At 36.3% G+C, this 13,598-nt stretch overlaps 1 protein-coding gene across 4 annotated transcripts in view; it reads right to left on the bottom strand.

The window, feature by feature from the left end:
* The window catches only part of LOC132118198 (nck-associated protein 5-like), a 32,174-nt gene that overhangs the window by 18,219 nt on the left and 357 nt on the right, over positions 1-13,598 (bottom strand). Inside the window, exon 1 of one of the 4 annotated variants that reach the window (XM_059527859.1) lies at positions 1,713-2,033. The exons of the other annotated variants lie outside the window; for them this stretch is intronic. The gene's annotated coding sequence lies outside the window, so the exon portion shown is untranslated. Of the gene's footprint in view, positions 1-1,712; positions 2,034-13,598 lie in introns of those variants that run through there. 4 annotated transcript variants of the gene reach the window in all.

Raw genomic sequence — 13,598 nt, 5'->3', positions numbered from 1 at the left:
ATCAGTTCTTATTCTTGAAAGAGATTTAGTACAAGCCAGTTGAATTTAGTCCTTTGTGTTGGTGTAAAAAAGAAAACCATGTTTCTTTCACCGGGCTTCACCAATAAACCATGAATGGATAATCAGCTGCTATGGATCCGCTTGTCATTTTGCATTTTTAGGAGGAGTGACTTCGTAGAGTTGTGAAAGATATCTCGAATAATGCAAATTAGGATTAGGATTAAATCCAATTAGGATTTAAAAGAGTGTCGATAAAAAAGGGAAAGTGTATGTTGGGGGAGGCCCCGGCTCGGAGGGGTGGAATAAAGCTAGTTTGAAGGCAATCAAACAGAAGTAGGGCTCTATGGGATTCCAAAATGTGCTGGGAGCTCCGCCTCCATCCCCCACACTTGAGGAGTTATTAAGAAGCAGCCAATCGGCATCTGCAGAGACGATCTCTGATTATTCACACCCTGCACAATGGGCACACAGCCCTCAGACACCTTCATAACCCAATTACTGATCTTTTCACATGATTTATAAGCTGATAAAATGATCAATCACGGAGATAGAGGAAACACATAGTATGCAAATGCGGTGAATAGAGTCAAAATTAATAAAAGCACTCTGTGGCAAAGCAAACAAACATATAGACCCTCCATCAAGTCCCTAAGGTCATTATTTTTTCTCTTTGATGTAAATTATTCCGGGGATAAAGAGTATTGCGAGGCAGCTTCTATTCCTGAATGTGGCAATAAATATATAAAATCTTTAATAATGCAGGTTTATGCAGCTGGGGTACAGATTTCCACTGCAATTTTCCATGTGCTTTAAAGATTTTTCATCCACTAGCTTGAGCTGTCGCATCAGTGACAGAAAAAGCCCCCAAAAATGTTTATGGACTCTCTAGTCCTCCATTTTGCACAAAACATAAAAGGTAAGCCATGTTTCTCAGTAGCTTTCAGCAAAGTTACCACGCAGGCATCTGCCGACTCATGCACTATTGTTGTCCTTTGCAGCAGTGCACCTATCTGGATGAAGTGCGTTGTCTACATTTGCACGGCCTTGACTGCAGCATGAGCTAGCTAATCACTTAAAAGAGGACTAGGCAAAAGCTCCAGCTCGTTCAAGGACTATTTGAATTCGCCGACTAACTGTGAATGAACTCCAATCTAATTCTCAAATACTTACAGACGGCTTTGAGTTAAATAAGGTGATCACTCACACCCAAACAATGAAGGATGTAAGCCATGTTGTCCCTGATCCAATGCCAACAGACTTGTGTTTATTAAAATTTTAGCATGCAATTGCTTCTCTAACCTAGTTGGCGATGCAATAGACTTTTAAATAGTCCATTTAAAAATGGCATCAGCTGTTTTCCAGGACAAGGAAAACTTGCATGGGTCGTTTCATCGCTACGCCGGCTTAAGCAAACCGTTTTGATTGATTAGCATATGGAATCATCAATGACCTACCTACCTGCAACATCATACAGCTTTCAAAAACATTAATGCAGCAAGGTTATGTACTAAAATATATCGTATAGACTGCTGTGAAACTGTTTGCCAGGGGATAAATGCATAGTTATTCCATACTAAGCCAAATCTGATCACGAAACACACTCCTGACAAAGTGCCTGCAAACACAGGTCACTGAAATACAGCTAGAAACATACAGACGGGATTCAGTCATGACTAAAAAGCAGCGCTGCGAACAGCTATGCATAAAATTACCTTTAATTCCAGTCAGAGCATCCCAGGCATTTTGGTGCAGCCCATTCAAGGCATATGTGAGACAAGGGAGCAGGATCCACAAACGCAAATTTTTTACGTTTCTCTGTGGAAACCCTCCTCACGTTATACTGAAAGTACAGTGTCTGTCCTTAGGCAAGTGCGAAGAAACTGTCTCTGCCGTCTGCAGTGGCCTCCATGTCCTCCCATTGTTCAAGGGAGTGTGAGGCAGGCATCCTACCCCAGTAGACCCAGCCTACTACAACAGCTGTGAGCCAGCCCCCCACCTCTCCTCAGAGTGTCTCTCCCTCCTCCAACGGCTGCAGCTAAACATTAACCCTAAAACTGCTGGCGAGGCCATAAAAAGAGAGGGGGTTATATTTCAAAAAGGCACCCTGAGCAAAGACAAGGACGGATATCCGAACGAGTGCAGGGGGAAAAAAATGGAGTTACCCAGGCAACCCAGCCCCTCGTCAAGGAGCAGGAGCTTCTTTTCTAAGAGGATTGAGACTGCTTTATCAGACTTGCACTGATTGGATTGCAACTGCAGAAACTATGGAAGTCAGTGTGGAGCTGCATGACTAAAACTGCTGCCCAAGATGCAAGTGTCTAAGGGGATACTTGAAATAAAAATAAAAATAAACCTTTATAGAAATATTTTAAATAAAAATGACAAAACATATCACAATTACTAAAACTAAAATGAAACTGAAATTATACAAATAAAAAAAAGATGATTCAAAACATGAATAAATGCTGTAACAGTATATGAATAACACTAAAGTAACACTGCAGTGAAGGAAGACATTATACAAATATACAATATATCATCTATGAAAATAATATATAATGCAGTGTTGCTAAAATAACTGTTAGAAGTTTTTATATATAAATATGATAATTTCTACTGGAAAACAAGTAAAAAATAAATAAAAATAAATCTGAAAACTAAAAAAGCATCACTACATTAGCTATATATATATATATATATATATATATATATATATATATATATATATATTCACAGATGCCTTTGGCCAATACATAACATCTTAAGCAGTTTTATGAAGCACAAAACAAATTATGTCCCCTTCAATTCCATTGCGTTCTGTCCAGCTGTTTTTGAAAGTATTTTATGTTAACACAAACCCAACACCAACTTAAATATAAAGGGCATCCTTAAAGGGTTAGTGCACACAAAAATGAAAATTGTCTTTAATCACTCACCCTCATGTCGTTCCAAACCCGTAAGACCTTTGTCCATCTTCAGAACACCAATTAAGATATTTTTGATGAAATCTGTTAGCTTTCTGACCCTACATAGACAGCAACGCAACTGACACGTTCGAGGCCCAGAAATATAAAAGGGACATCGTTAAAATAGTCCATGTGACATCAATGATTCAACCTTAATTTTACAAAGCCACAAGAATGCAATTTTTGCCTGAAAAAAAAAAAAAAGACTATTCAACAATTTCTTCTCTTTCGGGCACATTCACTACTATGTGCCAGTCTGGGTTTTGTGACTAAGCATCACAGATAATATGTCTGTAGCTCGATTACACTCTGTCATGTATTCTTCCAACAGACAGACTCAACTTCACTCAAGCTCAGTTATAACTGTGCATATGTATACATACTGGTAACTTGAGAGGAGATTTTGACACTTTTGTAACCCTCCTCTAATAAAAAAGCAATCCCTTTGCTCATATGACCACAACATTTTTGCAGGCACTAAAAGCTTATCTAAATATCTCAAAGTTATGGCTACAGGGCCAGTCTACAAGGCCAAAGGGCTGAAAAAGCTCGTCCCTGACTGTGAATGAACCTCAGATCATGCCCTTGCCAGACACCAATTCATATGTGCATGTCTGTAGGAGGAATTCCACCTCAGCTAGTGTTAGCGTCTTCAAATGAGATGACCAAATTGGATGAAATGACCCAAATGCAATGGGGTCACATGTTGTCTCGGAGTCAATAGTCTAAGGGGTGAGAGCTTTCTGGACAAAGGGCCATTGTGATCCTTTAAACTCCACTTTCACGTCTCTAAACACCCATAGGGATTGACTTACGGCATTACATACAATGATCCGGATCCATAATGAGGCAAATTGTGACACGATGGTCTTAAATGTCAGGAATTCAGAGCAAAGTCTTTTTGGGAGGTCGTCTTGGCTTTCCGATGTGTTACCAATTCACTACTCAGCAATGACATGCAAAGTGGAGCACACTTGAAAGCGTAAGTAAGCCCCAGGTGCCAAGTGACATTAACATGCTTGTAACAGTTCTGCTGCTGAACTACATCTCCTTAAACACAGCTGGACATTTGGCCTAATTAGAAAATCTCATAGGAAATAATGCAGGCAATTCCATTTCAAGACTGTTGATTGTGCCTGACTGAGCAATATTTGGAGCTCGCAAATGTTACATAACTACAACAACATGGAGATTTGATAAAGGCTGATTAGGGAATCAGGGATTCTGTGTGGGAGATCATGAAACGCTTGAGAAAAGAATGTTATTGAGATTTCCTGGTAACACAATTATATTCCATAGATACAGAACAGAAAAAACTGATAAGAAAATATTTTAAAAGATCCATAATATATTAGACTACATCAGTTATTTTTAAATTCGTATATATCTAAATTTTCAGCCAATATATTATTATTATTACTATTTTTATTAAATGGTTTTGTGTTATTAGTAGTATCTATTGTACAAAATTATTGAAGTGTATCTATATCTTCATAGATCGATAGATAGACATAACTATGAATAATAATAATAATAATATTATTATAAAAAGGTAAATAAATAAAACTAAACTATTTTTTTAATCAATTAATAATTAATTTTGTCAATGTCAAATCAATGTGATGCTTTAATTTAAGCATTAAATTTAGGGAACACTGTTTTGAAATTCACTATTAATTTTAATAACTGATTTCATTAGTTTTCTTTTAGATAGTACTACTACTACCATACTACCATATAATAACAACAACAATAATAATAATAATAAAATATTTTATTGTATTCAAACTGAATTTTCCCTTTAGCAGATATTAAAATAAATATATCTGCATAAAATAACATTGCAAATATAGGTTAATATTTCATTATGTAAATAAACAAAAAAAACCATTTTATTTTTTAAATCAGTTAATAAAATCATTAATAATAAGTTTTGTTAAAGTCAAATCAATTTGATGCTTTAACTTCGGCACAACATTACTTTGAAATTTACTACATTTTAATAACTGATTTTAGCGTTTTTCTTTTAGACAGTACTGCCAATTAATAATAATAATAATAATAATAATAATTAAATTACTGCCACATGAAAAATATGATGAAAAACATAAATCAGCTTATTGGTATCGGCGTGAATTTTAATACCTGTGCATCCCTTTTAAAAAATCCTAGTGACAGACATTTGCTAGTCTTTGGTCCACTTCCATTTGCCAGCAGTTGGTCAATGACAATGCATTTGGGTGACTCAGGATTAAAGGAATAAATCAGGCTCATGGCAAAAAAAGCCCCCATTGAGAGTGAGACAGCTTAATGGGCGTTAATGTGCTGAACTCCATGTGAGGTGGAGGGGCTGATCCACCTTTTAGAAATGTGACACTAGTCCGAGGGGAAGACGGAGGGTCAGGATGCCACTGTGCTAAACTGACCGGTCCTTCTGCCCCGCGGGGAACACGTCTTCTGTATTACAGCAACAATTATGCAGTGGTAAACACGGAAAATTGAGTAACCATGACTTCTTGCAATAAACAAAGACTTATCTAACAACATTTATCCTCCTAGATGGAAATCGTAACAATTCAATGAACACTGCCTTTCAAATACACCACACAAGCATGAACTGTACAAACATGCGGAGACAAAATAACCCCCCTGACAAAGCAAATTTGACTTGGAGGTCACAAACACACGAGTAAACGCTGTTTCTAGGGAACAAGGACATCTGGTAAAGCCAAAGCGGAATAATCTTGTAGTCATGGTTACCACCGTGACTAAATGTCACCCTGGCTACTGTATCGGGAAAAGAGAGGGAGGGTCGGGATCGGGTTCCATTGATAAACAAAGGGGGAAAAAAGCCACACGTTTAACAAACCTGGAAAATGTTCTTCCATTGTAAAATAAACAGCTCGGCAAAATAAAACAGTGGGCTATACGCTTGGTTTACAGACTGACGTGAGCTGCACTGGCCGAGCCGGTGTCCTCGTGCCAGCACTGCAGTAAAGTGTAGTGAAGCCTGGCTTTCAGCAGACTGCAGAGCCAGTGAACATGGACACAGCCACTAAACATCTGGACACCAGGCATCGGGGCTCAAAGCGAATGCCCTCCGGCGAGTTCCAGCTGGGACGCACAGCCATTTCAGCTCCCTACCTTCCCTCTTTTGTTCTGCCGCATGCGGCCACAGTCCACTTAGAAACGCAAGAATCTATATTTTAGCATATTGATGTGTTCTGCACATACTTCCATCCCACCATTAAACCTCTGCCTCTCAGTAAATTCTGTCTGACAGAAAAGGTTGTGGTGCCCAAACTAAACTTACATTAATGATTTTATTGTAATTTTTTTAAATACATAAACCTCAATATGAATGATTTTATTGGATGGCTTTGGAAAAAAGTTTTTTTTTTATTTATTTACGTTACAAAATATGTATAACATAAGTATGACATCTTTTGGCCACATGCAGTCCACTTAAAAAACAAAACAAACAAAAAAAAAAATCCAAATTCCATAGGTTCAGGTTGTACTTCCATCTATTGCAGCTCTGTGCTACATAAATATGTAAATTTTGCTGATTTACATTGATTTAACTCTGACAAAAACTTATCTATGATTTAATTTTTAATGCTTAAATAAATAAATCTCAAAATGAATTATTTTATTGGTTGACTGTAAAAAAAAGGGTTATTTACGTTATGAAATTATATATATATATATATATATATATATATATATATATATATATATATATATATATATATATATATATATAAAACATCTTTTGGTCTGCCACATATGGCCATGGCCTACTTAGAAATGCAAAAATCCATATTTAAACCATATTAATATGTTCTGGTTGTACTTCCATCCTGCGGTTAACCCTCTGTGCTACATAAATACGTATATTTTGCCGGCCAAAAACTTAAATGCCTAAATTAAAGCATCTAATTGTATTTATACCAGCAAAAATATGTATTAATGATTTTATTGGCTGATTGCACTTCACTGTAAAACCTCTTTTGTTCTGATGCGCTGTCCACTTAGAAACGCTAGAATCCATATTTAAGTCATATTAAGGTGAGACACCGCAGGCAAAAACACTGTTTTTTCAAGCACCTGTCAATTTTGAGATTTTGGGCTTTTTGGTTTTTCATAAAGTGCTTTTTCAAACTAGTGGAAGGAAAACATCCAAAATACACTGTTAAGTGTTTCTTTTATAGCACTTTATCTGTTTGTGTCAATAGATTTCAATTACAATACATATTTTTAAAGTTTTTTCTTCAACACTGAGCCATAAATCTCCACTTCAGTAGCACTTACACACACCAAACTTGACATTTTTATTCCCGTCTATATTCTGAAGTTTTTTACAGAGGGATTTGTTCATATATATTTTCCTTGATTATATACAACATTTTATTCCCCCCAAAATTGTGAAAATATATTGTTTTTTGGCTGTTCAAAGTATTTTCTGAATTATGGAGTGACAAAAAAAGATAACCAGAATTCCCTCTGTAAAAACATTTGACTGTAGTATGTCAAATAAATTAAAAAAAAATTTGAAACTGACTTCATCTAGTGTTCAGATTTTTGTACTAGACATTTATGCAAATTAGCACATATTTCATTAAATAATGCCTCATTTGCATATTTAAACATAACATTTTTGAAAACTTGTAATACAAAAAATGTTTGCAATAATCAATGTAATCAATCAACTGGGTAAGTAAGGTGATATCTATTAGGTTTTTTTTTTTTGCCCTATTCACCTGCAGTGTCTCGCCTTAATGTGCTCTGCATGTTCTTCCATCCTGCCATTTATCCTCTGAGCTACATAAATATGCGAATTCCATCGACCAAAAAAGGTTGCGAAGACAACCGGCTGCTCTTACGAGCCAGATTGATAATGTGGGTGTTTTAAAAGAAGTGACCCAGTCGAAGGGCAGGATGCATATTTAACATAAACACAACATACATCAGCTTTGGTAAGCCTCTCGAGGGAATAGCTGGCGTAATTAAAAGGCTAAAGGTCACTGGATCCTAAACCGCCGACGCTTTCATTTAGAGAGAAAAAAGAAGGGAAATGAAAGCATGTGAGGCCATTTTTCCTGGCTTTCAAACACAGTGGTGGTGTGGCTTTTCAAAGGGGGTCCGTGACTGTAGCCTCTTTGTGCCAGAAAAAAGGGACCCCTGGTATATCAAAAGTATGGTGCTGTACAACTGCCCTCCTCTACACCATTGATGATGAGGTTTGTTTGACTCATTTCTGCCCAACCAAAACTTGGACATGTATCCCCTCTCCCCAAACAGGATGTGCCATTGACCTGGTTTGCTTGAATTGATTAAGGCCACATTCCAAAGTATATTTCTGCTGAGTAAAACTATGAATTGAATGTTTGTTGCAGCTGAAGACTGTTGCACTGTGAGAAACCAAAGCAAATGTTTGCTTCGCTTTTTTTTTTCTTCTCTGCAGTGAGAATGCGAAGCAAAATAAATCCATATATTTCTGCAATGGTGCATTGCTTTCACTAGGTCACCGCTGATAGGTTCTCTAAGCTCCACTGTTCAACGCAAAGGATAACGTTACTGGCTAAGTATACAGGAAGGTAACAGGAATGTAATCTTGACAAACCCACTGTAATAATATATACATTAACATATACAGGTCAATGACATATAGGAATGTCCACAATAAAAAAAAATAAATAAAATAAAAAAAAAAGGGGGAAACATTAAAATATACATAGTTTAAAACACATTTGCCATGTTTAGATTTAATATCTCTACTAAAAATAAATAAATAAAATACTATTTTATGGTATAAAATAAATGGGTTAATGGCCAATTAGTACTGTCAAACGATTAATCGCATCCAAAATAAAGGTTTTATTTGGCATAATATGTGTTCTGTCTGTGTATATAATGAAAATAAATATTGCTAAAATGAAAAAAAAAAAAAATATATATATATATATATATATATAACTTTTTTATTATTATTATTAATTCATAAATATCACTGCTTTGATGAGTCACACCACATGACATTTTACAACATAAACTAACCTTGCCTTGTCATAAAGTCAAATTATCAGAGACATTTGATTAAATTAACAGAAATGAGCATCTTGTCAAACACTCATTTACATGAATGTGAATTTCCAAGAAAACCTCACTGTGCACCTCATAAACGCAACAAAGACTGGAAGAAGAGAATGCTGCAAGAGTAATTGCTCTGATCCAAATTTCTGCAGTGTTTGTGAAAACAGTAGTAATGTCTTGGGGAGATGGCAGCCCACTCCCCTGCTGTGTATATGGCATTTCTTTCCAGCATCCCAGAGTAATTGATGAGTTTTCTACATTTATATGATTCCAAATCCATAACCGTGGTAACTGTTTGCCAGGGAGCAGGGTGAGGGGGAATGCACTAGCAGGGAAAACTGATAACAGACATTGCTGTCCTAACCCAGCATGGGTAAAACAGGATCCTGTGTGTCTGGAGAGAGTTTAAACATGCTTTGAGCCAACGCTGGCCCATCAGTACACTTTTTAGCCTTTTATGTTGACAAGAAAGATGCTGCTGTAATGACATCTTCCATTTTCTCACACTAATGCACAACTACTGGGGCCCAATCAGGCTGCCCGGTTATATGGAGGCTCTCGGAGCCAAACTGCCAAAGGTCCAATTTCATGCCTCAGCCCTAACTGTCTAAAGAGCCATGTTTAGATGACCAATCATAGCACGAATGAAACTGTGCAAGCTAAAAACTCTAGAGTTTCACATTTGAATTTAAGGAACTGCTCACTTCCCTACTTTCTGAGGTGCTTCCTTAAGGCTATTTTTTTATCTTAGATTTTGGCCTATTTGGCTTTTTATAACAGACTAGTGGAAAGAAAACATCCAAAATACACTTTTAACTGTTTGCATATGCAGATTTCAATTACATCACATTGTTAAAAGGAAGTTTTTTTCCCTGCTGAATAAAGCAACTGAGTTTTGAGGCTTTTGACCACCTCTTGAGCTGATCAAGTAGGGAGACCAGCAGACTAACCAGCTGAACACCAGCTTGGCCAGGCTGGGAGACCAGCTTAAAACTTTTGTTTCAGCAGATTTTTTTTTTAGCAGGTTTCTCTTGCACAGAGCCAAAAATCACCAATTCATTAGCACTTACACACACTGTATTTTACAGTTTTACTCCTATCTATCTATCTATATATCTATTTATATATATATATTTTATTTTTTTTTGCAGTATTTATACATTTCTAAAGTAATAAAAAACTAAATCCCCTCTTTAAAAGGTTTTGACTTCAGCGTCAACAAAATTTGGACCTGGCTTTATCAAATGTTGTGGAAATGTATGCAAAATGACTCCATATTTAATTAGATGATGAATGCCTCATTGACATATTCAAATGTAGTACAAATAATAATAATGTAATCAACTAGGGTAGTATGGTGACTATTAGTTAACATCTTTACTGTATTTAATTGAGACTACTTACCTTAAAGCCGCACAGAGTAACAAATCAAGTGACATAAATCTTTCAAAAACAAACATAAATTTTAGCTGGGGGTGAAATCCGCATCACTTCTAAATTATCCCACAGCACCTAGTGTGATTTCATTCCTTTATCAGATGTTTCACAGGGGTTTTGTTTGTATGCGGCTCATGTGGCTCTGCTTTGTGAAATCAGCTGATCGGCATCTCTGCCGCGCACCAGGATCAGGTGGCCAAGCACAATCTCCCCCAACCATTCTGGGCTCCAATCCATGGAATAACATCATGAACCACAACCTGGAAAAACAACGAGCGGCACTGTTCGCAAGCTACAACATAACAGAGTAATAACTTCGGGCCATGTGGGAGTCGTAACGTGTTGAAATGTAATGCAGCACTATGACTAATAGCATCTTATTTAAATATGTATATCTGGAAACAATAGTTGCGTGATCGCTTTGACACAGTGATTAAAAAGAGGAATGCAAACTACGCTGCTTTAACATGAGTCAATGGCTTTCTGCAGAATTTGCTATATTTATTAGTAGCCAAGTCATTTCTGAGCAAGCAAATAATGAATGGAATGTTTCAAGTGAAAATCGTTTGCAATTCATTTGGGTCACTTCAACTATTCTATAATATTAGAAATTGTTTTATGCAGAATAAAAATATAATAATTTGCATCCAAAATGGTTTTGGTGAACGACATGTAATTGCATTGCAGAGTGAAGACGTCCAACAAGAAAATCTGCTTCTCATGAACCGCCCAGGGCAAAACAAGCATGTGCGGGTTCTATAGGCAAGAATACATTTTAAAAGTCTTACAAACATGCAAAAAACAAACCATTTAGATATAGTTAGATAAACTGGAGGTATGGTAACGGTTTCATATTTTTGCACAAGGTGAATTCACAAAGGAAAACATTCTGAATTCCTCGCTAAGTGTCTTGGATTCTCTATTAATGTGATCTTGCCTATGTCATCTGACTCCCATTACGGACAATGCATGTCCGCCGGGCATGCAAAAACATCAAAAGCCACACAAAGATAATGTTGTGATCATGGGAGTAGTTCGCAAAATTACCACACGACCATGACTATCAGCAAACAAGGGAGCAAGGCCCCCTGCTGCCTCTAATGTCCTCTGTGGCCATTTGGTTTACTGAGCAATTTGGAGTTTATCTCGCCTCTGATTGCTGTCAGCTATTTTGGGGACATTATTTACTTCATCGGCTGTGCAAAGGGCTGTCTGTCTGGCCATCAAAATTCCAAAAGTACTATGTAAGAATAAATGGGTGGATTCTTCAGTAAGAGGCACTTTGGATTACATGAAATCTTTAAACTATGTTAAGCTTTTGGCACATAATGAACATCTGATCATGGTCAATCAACTTTTAAATAGATTTTGGTACAATGGGATAATGTAATGATGCGATTTTTCACTTTATGTAGAAAAAAAAAGTGTTCACACCAAGAGCAATAATGATAACTATAAATACAACCATAACTATATTTGCGTCCACAGCAGCGAACAATATCATCTGTTTCTTCTAAGCGCATGATCATCTAGCTCGCTATACAGCAGGATTGATTCTGATTGGTTGTCAATGTTTGTATCATTCATGAGATAGAAAAACTTGTTCTGTAAGTGATTCCAGCGATATTGTTTCTCTGTGCCTTTATCGTTATAGCTGTGGTGTGTGCTATTCTTTAATATTAAGAACAATTTTTATAACTACATATTTATCATTATCTTTATATTTATCATCCTTGGTGTGAACGGGCCTTAAACCTTGCACTTGATAACAACAATTTAACTAACAGACAAAAATAAATTTAATGCATCTGACATGAAATTCTCAAAAACTGACCCTTACGAGAATTAACCATTGTTTTACTACAAAAAAAAAAAAAGTTACCAAACCATAGTAACCACAAATTAACCATTGTTTTGCAACACTTACCATAGCGTAACCATTGTATAACTGGTTATACCAATTGTAGTCAATAAGCCTATACCATAATAAATCTACGGTTAATTTTCGTAATGGGAAGAGTGGTAATGAAGTGGTGGTAAAGCAAGTAACAGACTAGTGGAAATCTAATTAAAATTAATTTCTTATTTTAAATTCCAATTTGTACAGCAGTGTGCTACTGCAACTTGTCATTTCCATCACTGAAAATACTACCAGTTTTTTCAGGAATTAGTCAATTGGTCACTAAAATAATTGCTTTAATGACAGCAATTAACAGTGATTCTTGGTTTAAAAAACACAAACTGCACACATATGTACCAAATATGTGTGAAAAAACTGGTAATCTGTGCAAATCATACACTTCCCATATATATATATATATATATATATATATATATATATATAAACACACACATAAGTTCAGCAAACTGAACATTTCTATAGTCTTATAAATTAGGAAAAAGCAATAGAAATGACCTTTTAAAACAGCAAATGCTATGCTTTTTTTTATCATCTAAGAGACAAGTTGTCCTAAATGAAAAGAATCACCCAAATGTCTCTACTGCACTGCCTTTGAAACCTGAATATGAAATGTAGGAGAATTGTAGGTTGTAAGCCAGTCTTAACATGGTTTTGAACATGGGACTAGCAAATGTGAAAAACATCTGTAAAATATTTAAGAGGAGGGGCTAGGGGCATGCTTTTACCCTCAATTACTCCTGGATTAGTTGCTGTTTTAGGGTCTCAAGCAGAATGAAATGACAACATTAGCAATTTTACAATGCAGTCTGCATTCTCATCACACACAGGTAAACACAAAAGTTGCGGGTTGCCAAAGTGTGCAAGTATAACCAGGCTGCACGTTCGCTATGCTGTAGAAAGAGGAAGGACTATAGTTTTAACTACATAAAACAAAGGTATCCGGGGAAAACCGATGCAAAGGCTTAGGATAAAAGCGGATTATTGGGATTTTTGTGCGCTGCCATGCAAAATATATGAATGAAATATATGTTTATATAGGAAGCGAACTCAAAAGAAGTCGATTGTGGCCGAATTAGTGTTTTAAAGAGCCAAGCGCGATGCATTTCTGAGCAAAGCAGGATATCACGACAAGCATCCTGAGTCTACAACCCCACCGGTGTCCCAGATAGCCGGATGGC

This window comes from Carassius carassius, chromosome 37 (assembly GCF_963082965.1).
Source record: "Carassius carassius chromosome 37, fCarCar2.1, whole genome shotgun sequence".
Lineage (NCBI taxonomy): Eukaryota > Metazoa > Chordata > Actinopteri > Cypriniformes > Cyprinidae > Carassius > Carassius carassius.
Note: the sequence above shows the minus strand (reverse complement) of the source record. Positions and strands in the feature narration are given on the sequence as shown.